This window comes from Callionymus lyra, chromosome 3, assembly GCF_982586985.1.
Source record: "Callionymus lyra chromosome 3, fCalLyr1.hap1.1, whole genome shotgun sequence".
In the NCBI taxonomy this organism is placed as follows: Eukaryota; Metazoa; Chordata; class Actinopteri; order Syngnathiformes; family Callionymidae; genus Callionymus; species Callionymus lyra.
This window is the reverse complement of record NC_141820.1, coordinates 7,003,131-7,016,688: the sequence shown is the minus strand read 5'-3', so window position 1 is coordinate 7,016,688 and position 13,558 is coordinate 7,003,131. Positions and strand designations below refer to the sequence as shown.

At 44.0% G+C, this 13,558-nt stretch overlaps 1 protein-coding gene across 23 annotated transcripts in view; it reads left to right on the top strand.

Annotated features, from left to right (window-relative positions):
• Positions 1 to 13,558, top strand: part of LOC148083146 (NACHT, LRR and PYD domains-containing protein 3-like) — a 208,781-nt gene that overhangs the window by 170,686 nt on the left and 24,537 nt on the right. The window lies entirely within an intron of this gene.

The window sequence follows — 13,558 nt, the reverse complement described above, 5'->3', positions numbered from 1 at the left end:
AACACTAGGTCTATTGACCAACTGAAGACTCCAAATCAAGGGGAACAGGGAGAAGGTGAGAAGGCGTAGGTGACAGAGATCAAGATAGTCGGGTCAGGAGCATGAGAGAAGGTCCACGTGACACACAGGGATCAGGGCTTCACAATAAAGACAGGAAGTGAATGACGGTACATTAATATTAATCATTGAGTACCTCAAATACCTATTGGTGTATTTTCAAATGTGATTTAAATCCATCATTATTGGGATGTATAGATCATTTATCCGTGTAATTCCATTTCCCAAGGTACAGTACACAGAGAATGACTAAGATAATAAATGATTTTCTCTGCTTCTTAAAAACCTTCCCTTCCTGCTTACATAGGGAACAATCTTCGGACCATTAATAGTTTACTTAACTGTTCTCTGAATAAATCTTAAATCTCTGTCTTAAAACTTTGAATGTGACTTAAAAATTCTTCCTTTTAGGAATAAAAAAGGTTTGTTCTGTTTAGAATACATTCTTAGCCTTGTTATCCAATTAATTGAATAATTAATAATAAATAAGTTCTTTTTTTTTCCTTTAAAAAGCCATGAAAGTCTGTCATATGCTGCTCAGAGGAAAAACAAAAGAGACTCTGGAGAAAACTGTTGTTATGTCTGAGCTACATTCATCTCTCAAACACCTGAGGTCACTTTGAAACATACCAGTGATGTCACAGAGTAAATATATTATTGGCAAATATGAGCTGAATGAATATGTCTGTTTTATTTTTGATGCTCTGAAAATTATGTCTTTTTATATTCTGTTTGTGTATGTTGTTTTGAAAGTTGTGTGTTTTCTGATGAACTGTTCATTTATCCCTCCGTTATGGAGTGCTTTTTGTTGATTCATTGAGAAGTAGATATTAAGTAAAGATAATTATTGTTTTCATTAAATAACTGCTGCCACTCCAGAGCTGTCATCGAACCAGAGCTCTGAACCTGGTAGATGCGTGTGTGACTTCCTCTCTATAGTCATTTGAGACGGTCTGTTGAAACTTGTTAAAAAACACAATTAGGAAGACAGGAGTGAAGCTTCCTAAACATTTCGCCTTTGTCCGGGGATTCAACTTTCCAGCAGTGTTAAGAGCGTGAGCAACAACAGGAATGGTGGCAGCAAAACAGATGATGACGCGTGTGTTTAAAAGCATTCAATCACCCACTTGCCAAAATATACATCTGCTAACAGATGTTTCCGTCAGTGCTGGCAACCAAGAAAGATGATAAACATATTTGATTGTTGTGCGGGTATAGAAATCAGTAACTCTTGTGAGGTTGCACTTGTGTCGAATAAAACTATTTCTATTAATAGATTTTATGTTTCCTTGTATCGTAGATTAAAGTCTTTCACAGTGGGATTAACGCATGTGATGATGGTTGCTGTGGGCGAACGAATGGGTGAAGGGTGAACCTTTTCTAACTGTTATCCGATCACGTTGTTGAAGATGACAGTTCAGAATTTGTGTTGAAGACCCTGTTCAGAGTAGAGGTCATGTACAGGAAGTTTTGGATCATGTTTATTTGAACTGAATTTGTTTTCTCTCCCTTAGAGGACTTGAATGTTTTCTTCTGTCATTTGCAGGCCGAGTTCTCTGAAATCAACTTGGCCTCGTATGTCAACTCAGGGTGCACTGTGGACATGCAGGTCACTAAATCTGGAACAAAGGTTGATGTAAGAGTTCTGCTTCCTGTCAGGAGACGTATTCAGATGATCAGTGGTTTTTTTTTACAAACTCGCAGCATTAAAGCTGCATTCTATTTCGTCCCTACTGACCGCCAGAGGCGGTGCTTCAAGCACTGAATGTATCCATCTCGCGCATGCGCAGTTCGAGTTTAATACCAACAAAGTCACCTGTGACCCCTGATGACCCCGGAAGGGGTATAACTTCCGGTGACATCAGAGGATCTGTTCCTTTTCATCTTCTCGCTGCGCAAGTAGGATGTCACCGAGCTAGCTCAAGGACTAGCTCTTTCGTTGCCGGTAGTCACCCGACTTCTGTCGGAGCTGCGAAACTTTCGCCCTCCAGAGACTGCAACGAACTTTCGACCCGGAGAAGTTGTAGCAGTTCGCCATGGAAACGTCCGGAGATCGTCTTCGTTTGGCTGAGTACCAATTTTCTTTTCATTGAATATCATTACAACCTGTTGTGCTCGCCATTGGTTGTATTTTGATTTATTTCGGTGACGAAGTGGGTTCGCTCCCTCTCCCGACTTGTACTCTTTATTATATATCTTTGAATATCAGTACAACCTGCTGTACTCGCCATTGGTTGTATTTGATTTATTTCGGTGACGAAGTGGGTTCGCTCCCTCTCCAGACTTGTACTCTTTATTATATATTTTTGAATATCAGTACAACCTGCTGTACTCGCCATTGGTTGTATTTGATTTATTTCGGTGACGAAGTGGGTTCGCTCCCTCTCCCGACTGGTACTCTTTATTATATATCTTGAATATCAGTGCAACCTGTTGTACTCGCCATTGGTTGTAGTTTGATTTCTTTCGGTGACAAAGTGTGTTCACTCCCTCTCCCGGCTTTGTATTCTTTGTTTATATATCAGTACAACCTGCCCTTGAGTGCCGGTGCAACTTTTTCACCCTTGGTTCCTTACATTTGTTGGTCACGGCAGTGTTTTCGCTCCCTCTTCCAACATTTGTACTGCTGCCTTTTCAGCTACCGAAGTGGATTCCTTATATTTGTTGGGGACGACTGCGTATTCGCTTCCTATCCCAGCATTTGTGCTACTTCATCCCATATGTGTAAACACTCGTTGGTGAAGGCTGTGTTTTCGCACCCGCTCCCAGCGTTTGTAATACTTCTCTCATACATGTAAACACTCGTTGGTGAAGGCTGTGTTTTCGCACCCGCTCCCAGCGTTTGTATACTCCTCTCATACATGTAAACACTCGTTGGTGAAGGCTGTGTTTTCGCACCCGCTCCCAGCGTTTGTATACTCCTCTCATATATGTAAACACTCGTTGGTGAAGGCTGCGCTTTCGCCCCCGCTCCCAGCGTTTGTTGTTTTTCTCTGTGTGGCCTTTGCCCGTTGCTAACATGCTTGGCGGCCACTCCTGCTCAGTCTGTATGGCTTCTCTGCAGCCCGAAGACGGCCACGATATGTGCCCCTCATGCCTTGGTCTCGAGCATCTGAGGGAAGGTCTTTCAGAAGATCCCTGCATGAACTGCAGCTTCATGCCCCGGGGAATAAGGGCTGCCAGACTTGCTGAGGTAGAGCAACTGTTGGGCCTCGTTTCGTTGCCTGAGCAGTTAACCTCAGCCCAGCGGCAGACTCCAGCTCAATCCCGCCGATCTAAACGGCGGGCTGCTGAGACTAGAGGCCCCACTTCTAGGAAGAAGGTTAGAGATTCCGGACTTGCTTCCAAGGTGGACCAATTAACGGAGGAAGTTGATCAAATGAGATCCTTCTTCCTGGCCTTCAAGTCTGGGACTGGTGAAAGAGAGTTGGGTGATCTTGCTCCTCCTCCAGCCATCTTGGAACCGGAGGAAGATATAATCTCCATGGCAGCTTCAGCCACTGAGTTCGCCGAATATGGAGAGGAGGTGGTACCACAGCGTGTAGCCTCCCACGCCTCTGCGGCGGCCTCCCGTTCTTCAGCCCACAGCTCTACTGTCGGTTCTGGAGACGGCCCTGGCTCGCCTGCAGTTGGATATCCCGCAGGCTCAGCCAGCTTCGGCCAGTGCCTTTTTCAGATGCGGATCAGCTCCCGTCAACTTTACTGTGCCTCCATCTAACGAATATTTGAGGGAGTTGCATGCATGCTGGAGGGACTCTAGAGCCCTCTCTCGTGCAAACTCAGACGCCCGGACCCTGGCAGCCATGCAGGATGCACCCAAGTTTGGGTTGGGCCGCATACCAGCGGTCGAGCCGGCAATAGCTGCGTTAATTGTCTCACCTGATGAGGCGCTGAGACCGGATGTGAGGTGTCCTCGTTCCCAGTGTCGGGTAACAGATGACCTGCTCTCCAAAACCTATGACGCAGCGGCACGCATGGGACGCATAGGTAATTCTATGTCCCACCTGATGCTTGCTTTATCAGCATCTATACAGGAGACCCCAATGGATGCTTCCGTCCATAATTTCAGCGACGCTTCCCTGCAGGCATTCGCGCTGATGTCTAGAGAGCTGGGGCGGTTGATGTCTACTCTTGTCCAGCCTCTGACAGAGGCATGCAGGAGAACCCTCCGCAGTGTTCCAGTGGAACCGGGGGAACTGTTTGGACCTGCAGCGCTAGAGGCACTTGAACGAACTGTCCAAGCCAGACAAACTCAACAGCAGCTGTCCGGGCTTCGCAGGAGTCGGCCTCCTCTGGGCAGACCTAGGGGATCTTCAGCTCCCCCCCAGCGCCGTTCTCAGCCACAGGCTTACCCCAGAAGCTACCTCAGGTCTCAGCGCCCAAGCCACAGCCTGCTCAGCAGGCGGCACAGACCTTTCGAGCCCCTGAGCGGCTGCCCTCTAGGCAACCTCAGGCCCCACATACTGTCCGTCGTACCCCCAGAGCCTTTCGAGGCCGGGGGACCCAGCGCTGAGGCATTGGGGTCGGCCGTCGGCTGTTTTTCCCAACAGCAGCTCAGCTATTGGGCTGCTTCCACCCGGGACCCTTGGGTGCTCTCCAACTTGACCAACGGGTACAAGCTTCAGTTCCGACGCCGGCCCCCAACCATTGGCCGAACAAGATGACCATCATATGCGACCCGGCAAAAGCCCAAACCCTCACCCAGGAGTTGTCCGTCCTCCTGGACAAGGGTGCAATCGAGCAGATAGATCCCCTGTTACAACCAGGAGGGGTCTACTCGACTTATTTTCTGGTTACAAAGAGAGATGGCGGACTCCGCCCTATCCTCGACCTAAGGGGAGTCAACAAGTTCCTGAAAGTCTTGAGATTCCACATGCTCAGCCCTGCAGAGGTTCTGCGCACTGTCTCCAGGCAGGAGTGGTTTACTTCAATAGACCTGAAGGATGCTTACTTTCATGTGCCCATAGCACAACACCACAGACGGTTCCTGAGGTTCGCCTTTCAGGGACGTCATTTTCAGTTCAGGGTGCTCCCGTTCGGCCTCTCCCTTTCGCCAGGGGTATTTACCAGGGTTGTAATGGCAGCCCTTTCGCCCCTGCAGTCGCAGGGCATGAAGATCCTGCCCTACCTAGACGATTGGCTCATCTGTGCTTCGTCCCGGTCTCGGGCGACCCTGGACACCACAAGCCTCCTTTCCCATGTGTCTCGACTAGGTCTCAGGGTGAACTCTACAAAGAGTTGCCTAGTTCCCTCACAGAGGACAATTTTTCTCGGGATAACTCTCGATACAGTTTCAATGAAGGCCTGGCCTTCACCACAGCGGGTGGACGACATCCTCCGCCTCCTTCCCCTCTTTTGCAGGGGCACGTGGTTGCATTACGTGGAGTTCCTACGACTCCTAGGCAAACTGACGGCTGCCGCCACCGTGGTCCCTTTGGGGCTGTTGTCGAAACGCCCCCTTCAGAGGTGGCTGAACGACTTTCATTTGGATGTCAGGTGGCACCGGCACAGGAGACTCAAGGTCTCACACCGTTGCCTTCTTGCTCTGGCTCCATGGAGAGAGAGAGGTTTTCTCCTCCAAGGCGTGCAGATGGGTTTGGTTGCATTCCGCCGAGAGGCCATCACAACAGACACCTCCCTCTCAGGGTGGGGTGCAGTGTGGCAAAACCGTACAGCCCAGGGGCTGTGGTCTGCTCGAGACTGCTCGGTGCACATCAATGTTCTAGAGCTACGAGCTGTGTATATGGCCCTGCAATACTTTCTCCCCTTCCTGAGAGGGCGACATGTGCTTGTGCGGTCAGACAATGTGTCGACCGTATCGCATATAAACCACCAGGGGGGCACCCGGTCTGCACAGCTGTTGCAAGCATCCCGGGACCTCCTGCTGTGGGCGGCTCCACGCCTGGCCAGCCTAAGAGTAATGTACTAGCCCGGGGACCGGAATCAGGTCGCAGACCTGCTCTCTCGGGGCAAGCCCCCATCGGGGGAGTGGCGGCTTCACCCAGAGGTGGTGCTCAATATCTGGGACACATTCGGCAGAGCAGAGGTAGATCTGTTTGCCACAAGGGAGTCGACCCATTGTCCCCTCTGGTTCTCCCTGAAGGAGGAAAGCAGTCCTCTGGGCCAGGATGCTCTTCGCACGACTGGCCAGAAGGTCTCCTCTACGCTTTTCCCCCAATACCTCTGATATTCTCAACACTGCAGAGGGTCCTCCAGCAGGGTCACAGGCTGCTGTTGGTAGCCCCCTTCTGGCCAGGGAGAACATGGTTTCCACTGCTGCGCAGGCTCTGCCGCAGCTCACCATGGCGCCTCCCCGACAGGAACGATCTCCTGTCTCAGCTAGAGGGCCAGATTTGGCATCCCGACCCTCTTCGCCTGCAACTATGGGTCTGGCCGCTGCAGGGCCCAACCCGCTTCTGACGCAGTGTTCAGATGCTGTCTGCGACACTATACTAAACGCCAGGGCGCCTTCTACACGGCTGCAGTATGCAAATAGGTGGCAACTGTTTACTGCATGGTGTTCAGACAGGGGTGAGGACCCTGTGCACTGTTCAGTCCCAAAGATTCTGGAGTTCCTCCAGTCACTATTGGACAGTGGCCGGTCTCCTGGCACACTGAGGGTATACGCAGCAGCCATTTCCTCTCAACATGCTCGGGTAGATGATAACACAGTGGGGTCCCACAGACTGGTGTCTCTCTTTCTAAAGGGCGAATGGCGATTACGCCCCCCACGCACACAGCGCGCCACAGCATGGGATTTGCACCTGGTGCTCGACGCTTTGTGTCTGCCTCCCTTTGAACCCCTGGCTCAGACAGAGCTGAAGTGGGTTTCTGCTAAGACTGCTTTTCTCCTTGCCATCGCTTCAGCGAAGCGTGTTGGGGAACTACATGCCCTGTCTGTGAGTGAGTCATGTCTGCGGTGGAGCTCAGACGGCTCAGGGATTACCCTCTGGCCAAATATGGCTTTTCTCCCAAAGGTTCTGTCACTATCGAGCCTCAACCGTCCCATTCAAGTGGCACAATTTATTCCCCCGGAAGGGGAAGACAGGTTGGGACTGCTGTGCCCTGTGCGGGCTCTAAGAACCTATATAGCTGCAACCGCAAGTATAAGATGGTCGGACCAGCTCTTCATTTGCTATGGTGGCCCTAGGAAAGGCTGTGCTCTTTCCAAACAGCGACGGTCTCACTGGATCGTGGATGTGATTACCCACGCATATAAAGGAAGTGGTCACCCCCTGCCATTCGGGGTGAGGTGCCACTCTACCAGAGCGATGTCTACGTCATGGGCAGCCCTACGCGGGGTACCCCTGGAGGACATCTGTGAGGCAGCATCATGGGCCTCACCAAGCACTTTTTTCAGGTTCTATCGGGTGAACGTCACCACTCCTCATCCATTAGGTGTGGTCCTGTTGCCCGACTCTGTTGCTTCCCCTCAATGAGGTATGTACTGGGATTCTTTGTGACCTTGTTGTTATGGGTCATCCAGTGCTTGAAGCACCGCCTCTGGCGGTCAGTAGGGACGAAATAGAACGAAAGTTACGTATGTAACTACGGTTCTATGAGTCCCGGATGACCGCCAGAGCGTTCTGTCACTCAGAATCCTTGTGTTTTCGCGAGAAGATTCTGCAGGAACAGATCCTCTGATGTCACCGGAAGTTATACCCCTTCCGGGGTCATCAGGGGTCACAGGTGACTTTGTTGGTATTAAACTCGAACTGCGCATGCGCGAGATGGATACATTCAGTGCTTGAAGCACCGCCTCTGGCGGTCATCCGGGACTCATAGAACCGTAGTTACATACGTAACTTTCGTTCACGTAGTAGAATATTAGATTTCACAGGGTTGTTAATATTTTAACTATTTCATGGAAATATGAAGATTTAAAAAAAAGGTGTACCATATTGTCTGTGTTGTGTTATCACTGAAGGACACACAACAATGTCCGACAAGCAATCTGGCGAAAAGACAGATATCTATTTTTGGTATTTACAAACACAAACAAACAAACACTAACACAAACTCACTCAGCGAACACAAAAACACACACACATATTCGTGAACTTTGAGTTAATTGATGTTCATTTGAATTTGTGTGTTTTAGACTTTCTCATGGACAAACGGATGAACCAGCTTATGAATAGAATGGACTCATCACAAGTATGATAAGCTACGCGGAAACATTTTACTTCTTTCCTTCTGCTGTTGCATTTCATAACGATTAATGGGTGAAGATCGTGGGCAACTGGCATAATGGTGACACATTCAATGGAGGGTTTGAAACTTTGGGTACAAGGTCTTGATCCCTGCAGAACACTCCAGACATCATAGCTACAGCTTAGATCTATATTGTTTTCAACAAACATTTCTATACGTTTTAGAGCAGGTTTTAGGATCAGCTGTTCGGTGGCAGAAGTGTGGTGAGGATGTGGGAGTCCACTTCACTCAACTACCAGTCCACAGTTCATCCCAGCCCGGATGTGAGAGGTTGGTCGACAGGTCGAGGACTTGCGATGAAAGCAAGGGGGTGACCAGAGAGCAAAACTCAAACTTGTTATTAACATGAAAGGGCAAACAGCCTTTCAACCTATTTAAGGTAAAACAAGCTCAGAAGATTCTTCTCTGATTATTTTCCTTTTCTTTCGGTTATGGTCTCATTCTGGGATTCTTCCAGACTGAATCAGTCCTTTGACTACAACAATAAACAAGACTTCAGGACGCTCAGAGATTAGATAAACCTTCTGGAGACGTGTGGGATGTTGGCTTAGCTTTTTTTTATGTTTAATGGTTCATGTGACAATATTCTTTAATTTATATGATGTCTTTATGCAGTGAACTTTTCCGCCTAGTTTTAAGACTGACTTGATAGAAAAATGACATAACACTGTGTACAATGAAACATAAGTTGTCATGTTAAATTAATAAGTCTTGCATATGTTGATTCCTATAATTATATAGAATTTAAGCTTGAAACGCATAAGCTCGCCACCAAGCAAATGTAGTATGACGGCTAACTGGGAAACTACTCAACATCTTTAGAACAAGCTTGTTGTCATTTTCCTTTATTCTCATAAAAAATATTTCACCTCAGGCTCTACGTCAAAACATTTCAACTGAGGTGATTTAAATTAACAGTTATGTCTTCACGAGATGATATGTCGTCTCGTGAAGACATACTGTTGAGTTTCAGCGAATGTCAAGAGTGAGATATGAGTTAGATAGATAGTGTGGGTGGAGGATGATGATTTAACTATTAAGTTCTCCGAAAGCCTTTATTTATTGGATATGATATTTTCGCTTAGAAATTCTACATTTTCCAGAAGACAATGACATGTATGAGCAAAAGCAAAAATTGTATGTGTATATATATATATATATATATATATATATATATATATATATATATATATATATATTATGTTTGATCGCTTTCTCTAAAATTCTACATTTGAATGTTTTGAAATTATATTATATATATACTGTATATATTTTGATTCTATATATATATTTATATTATTTAAATATTAAAGCCTGCCATTTCTGATTATTTATAACCTATTTATTGGGTGACAATCTTAATTTGTTTTAAACAGTGAAATATTGACGTTCTGGGTTTGTGTTTGTGCTCCTATTTGTTTATGGGGCAAAGCCTGAGGCAGGTTAGGGAGGAGACGTCTTTGTGTGAGTCAACCTCTCAATAGAAAAATGATTTAAATCAGTTATTGAATGAAAAGAAATTCATCCTTTCATGTCATTCAATTATTTAAAAAAAATCATTTGATGCTTCTTTAAAAATAACAACATTTAAATCAAATAAAATATTCAACATTTGAAACGTTAAATTCAACCATTTAATATTTCGACGGCACTGATATACTTCCATAGTTATATTTCAAAATAATATGGTTGTTTTAAAAATATATTATCTGAGATACAAGTTGATTTTATTCTGAAGGATATAATGGTCAGTTTTATGCTCCTAAAAACCTCAGAGTCATGAAGTGTAAGATCATGAAAACTAACCTGAAACCTTCAACATCCCTTGTTTAGCAACATCTACTGTCCTGGTCGTAAAGAAAACTCCATGTTTCAACTGGTCTGGTCTCATCAAAGATAATCACCACCAGGTGAAGGACACGTCAGACTCCAGTGCTGTGTCTCAAATCGCATACTAATCTTAGTATGCTAGAAGTTAGTATGCATCAGTTTAGTATGCATACTAACTAGTACGCAAATTCTCCGCAGATAGTATGTCTCAAATCAAACTCTGCTGCTACACACTAACCGGAAATCACATGACAGCTTCTTCTTCTACTTCTATTTAACGATGTTTCAAGCAGCTGTTTGAACGCTATCGCCACCTGCTGGCAGCACGTATTGCAAGTTTGGAAAAAGAAATAAAGAAAAAATATGAGAATCTAAATAATCGCGAGATATTTAAGATGGTATCAGCAGCGAAGACGTGTTTATCCTCCTACTGCTGCTGAAAATACACATTTAAGTATATGCATATATATGCATTTATATATGACTTAACTTCCGTTTAAAACGTCACTAAAATGGCGGCTGTTTAGTGTGTTTAGTGTCCATCGAACCATACTCAGTTTTGTGGGCGTGTTAGTACGCCAATTTAGTATGCATGGCGCACTACACTTCGCATACTAAGAATTGAGACACACTAACGTACTAAAAATACTAACTTTTAGTACGCTAGTATGCGATTTGAGACACAGCACAGGTCTACTTGTCCGGCCGAACGACCTCGACGCAGGTTTTAGGAGTCGAGGAGTCACACCACGTTGTTGCAGTTCCCGGCGCTCGCTGCTGCCCTCTTGCTGCAGTAGGAGAAGTTGCTGTGATTGGTGGACGAGCCGTTCATGTGCGAGAAGATTCACACAAGAGGTTGAAAGAGCTTCAGTACGATTGACTGACCTTTCACCCCAGTGACCCTGTTGGTATCTCCTCACTGGTGTCTGTCATTTTAAATAGACTTTGTGGATGTGTTGACAACTGAAGTGGGAATAGTTGACATTCCTGTGTGTTGCCAAGTGTTCACTAAACACTTTCAGCAAATATCTCTGCTCCCATCGCTGGAGGAAGAAATGACTGTAACTTTACTGAGATACTAGAAAAATACTAAGTATTTTAGTGCCATCAGAATATCGAAGCATTATTCCAGTTCAAGCATTTTTTTTATTTAAAAGTTGAATTTGTTTTTATAAGGAAAAAATAAATAGAAAAATAATTAAATAATTAAAATAATACATTTTAATTTATTTTTCTTCAAATTGAAAAACTATACAAATGTGATGAATCGTGTCTGAAGTAAATCAGTGTCATTGGAATATTGATGGTTGAATTTAACATTTACTGAAATAGAATTTATATGCTGTATGTATATTTGTATATATATTTTTTAGTCCAACACATTTTATACACATATATCGTACAGTATTGTCTGGTTTAACATTTTTGGGATTTAATTTACAAGACCATCGATTCTTTGAATTAGACATTTTTTTTGATAACTTTTTTTATTATTTTTTTTATGATATTAGCTATATTAGATAGAGCTCACATTATCAATTTATATTTATTTTGTTTAGTATATATATTTTTAAATATATTTATATAACACACTCCACAACAAATTGGTGGGCTTGACTGTGGAGTCTTCATGCTGAAGGTGAGATAGTTTTAAGTATTTCAAATTCAGGTTCTATTTAACACGTTTATCATTTAACTTGTTTCCAATTTATATTTTTTATTGTTTTTTTTAGTGGACCTGGTTCTGAGGGAGAACTTAAGGGACTTCCATGAAAGACAAGTCCTACAATATTGAATTACTGAGTGAAGAACCCACGTCTGACCAGATCATTGCAGGACAGAAAACCATGATGACGGAGAGATTCGTTTTTTATTTCACGTGTCACACCTGTATACGTGCCTGTCATGCGCGGAATAGTTTTCAAAACCTTTTATTTTTTATTTAAGTCACATTACGTAGCAGGTATCATTAGATCATCCATTATATTCCAGAAGTATCTTTAAAGCGCTGTTTACTCACTAGTTGTGTTGTTTCTAATTATAAATAAACTAAATACGTGTTGAACGTTCAACTAACTCCCCGTTTAATTCAATTTAATCACGCTTTGTCGTTCGATATGAAAATCATGTTTATCATTTGAATGTGTTACAGATTAGTTTAAAAAACATGCTCGCAAACAGGTATTTAAAAATGTCTCTGTTTAACAAAATCACTCGTCTGAAACAACTTCCTGTCCGGATTTACGTTCCGTCTGAAATGACCGGCTGCAGATGGACCCTCCTCGGGCTGGGCGGCCAAGATGTTCACCTGTCGGGGAAACTACGACCTGAGGCGCTAAAACTCCCGCGCGGAGCTCGTTGTTTTCTTTTTATTCACCTTTTGGACAACTTTGTCGAAGCCTCGAGTGTCAGCCATGGCCTTGAACAACTGTTTCATCGTGTTTAGCGACATCAAAGACATCTTGTCGCTCCGACTGACTCCCCTACAATGTCAGAGTTTGTTTTGAAAATACCGGAAGTGGGTCCGCTTAAAATGTCGTCCGGGTCTCTGAAGTCCGTTTTATAAATGTTTATTTTATTTTACTTTGTATCATAATATGGTTTCATTTTACTCCAAACACAATCCTTTAAACTATATGTTTATATACATATTTATTAAGATATTCTAATTCAAACTTGCATGTCTATAAATACATTTGACGTTTTTCTCAGTGTGTAGTTTTGTTGTTACAGTATTTCACGATTTAGTTTGGGTTAAAATATATTGTATATTATACCTAGAGTAATCTTATATTTAATACAAGATAAATATTAAATGAATATATTTTAAGATATTCAATCTCTTTGAGCTATTTTTTTTACGTGCACGTTTATAAAAAAAACACGTTACATATGTTTTTCTTTTGTTTCAGTATATAAAAATATTTAAAGGTTATCATTGAAAGTGATACATTTTACACTCTACACCAGTAACCACAGATCTTATAAACTATTATAGTTTTTGGTAATCAAGGAGATCTTCAGAGGGATTCAAAAAGTGTATCTATGTATCTATCCTTGTATTCACAGACTGCTTTGACACCACAGACTGGGATGTTCTGCTGAATTCTCATGGTAAGATACACTGTCTAACAGATTATTTAAATTTCTGCTAAGACTGTCCGCTTTTACATTAATAATAAACCATGGGTAACGAAGGAGGTCAAGGATGTCCTTTACAGGAAGACGGTGGCTTTCACTTGAAGGGACAGAGGCGAAGACGAGTACAGGAGTCTTGATACTTGACTTTTTGGACTGGAGTCAGAGGAACCACTTTCAGCTGAACACCTCAAAGACCAAGGAGCTTGTCCTGGACTTTGGGAGGCCTAGGACAAACCCAAGTCCAGTGTCCATCAGATGTGACGAAGTGTCCCAAACTGGGAGGCCAACCCACCTCATCAACCCCACCTGCGAGAGC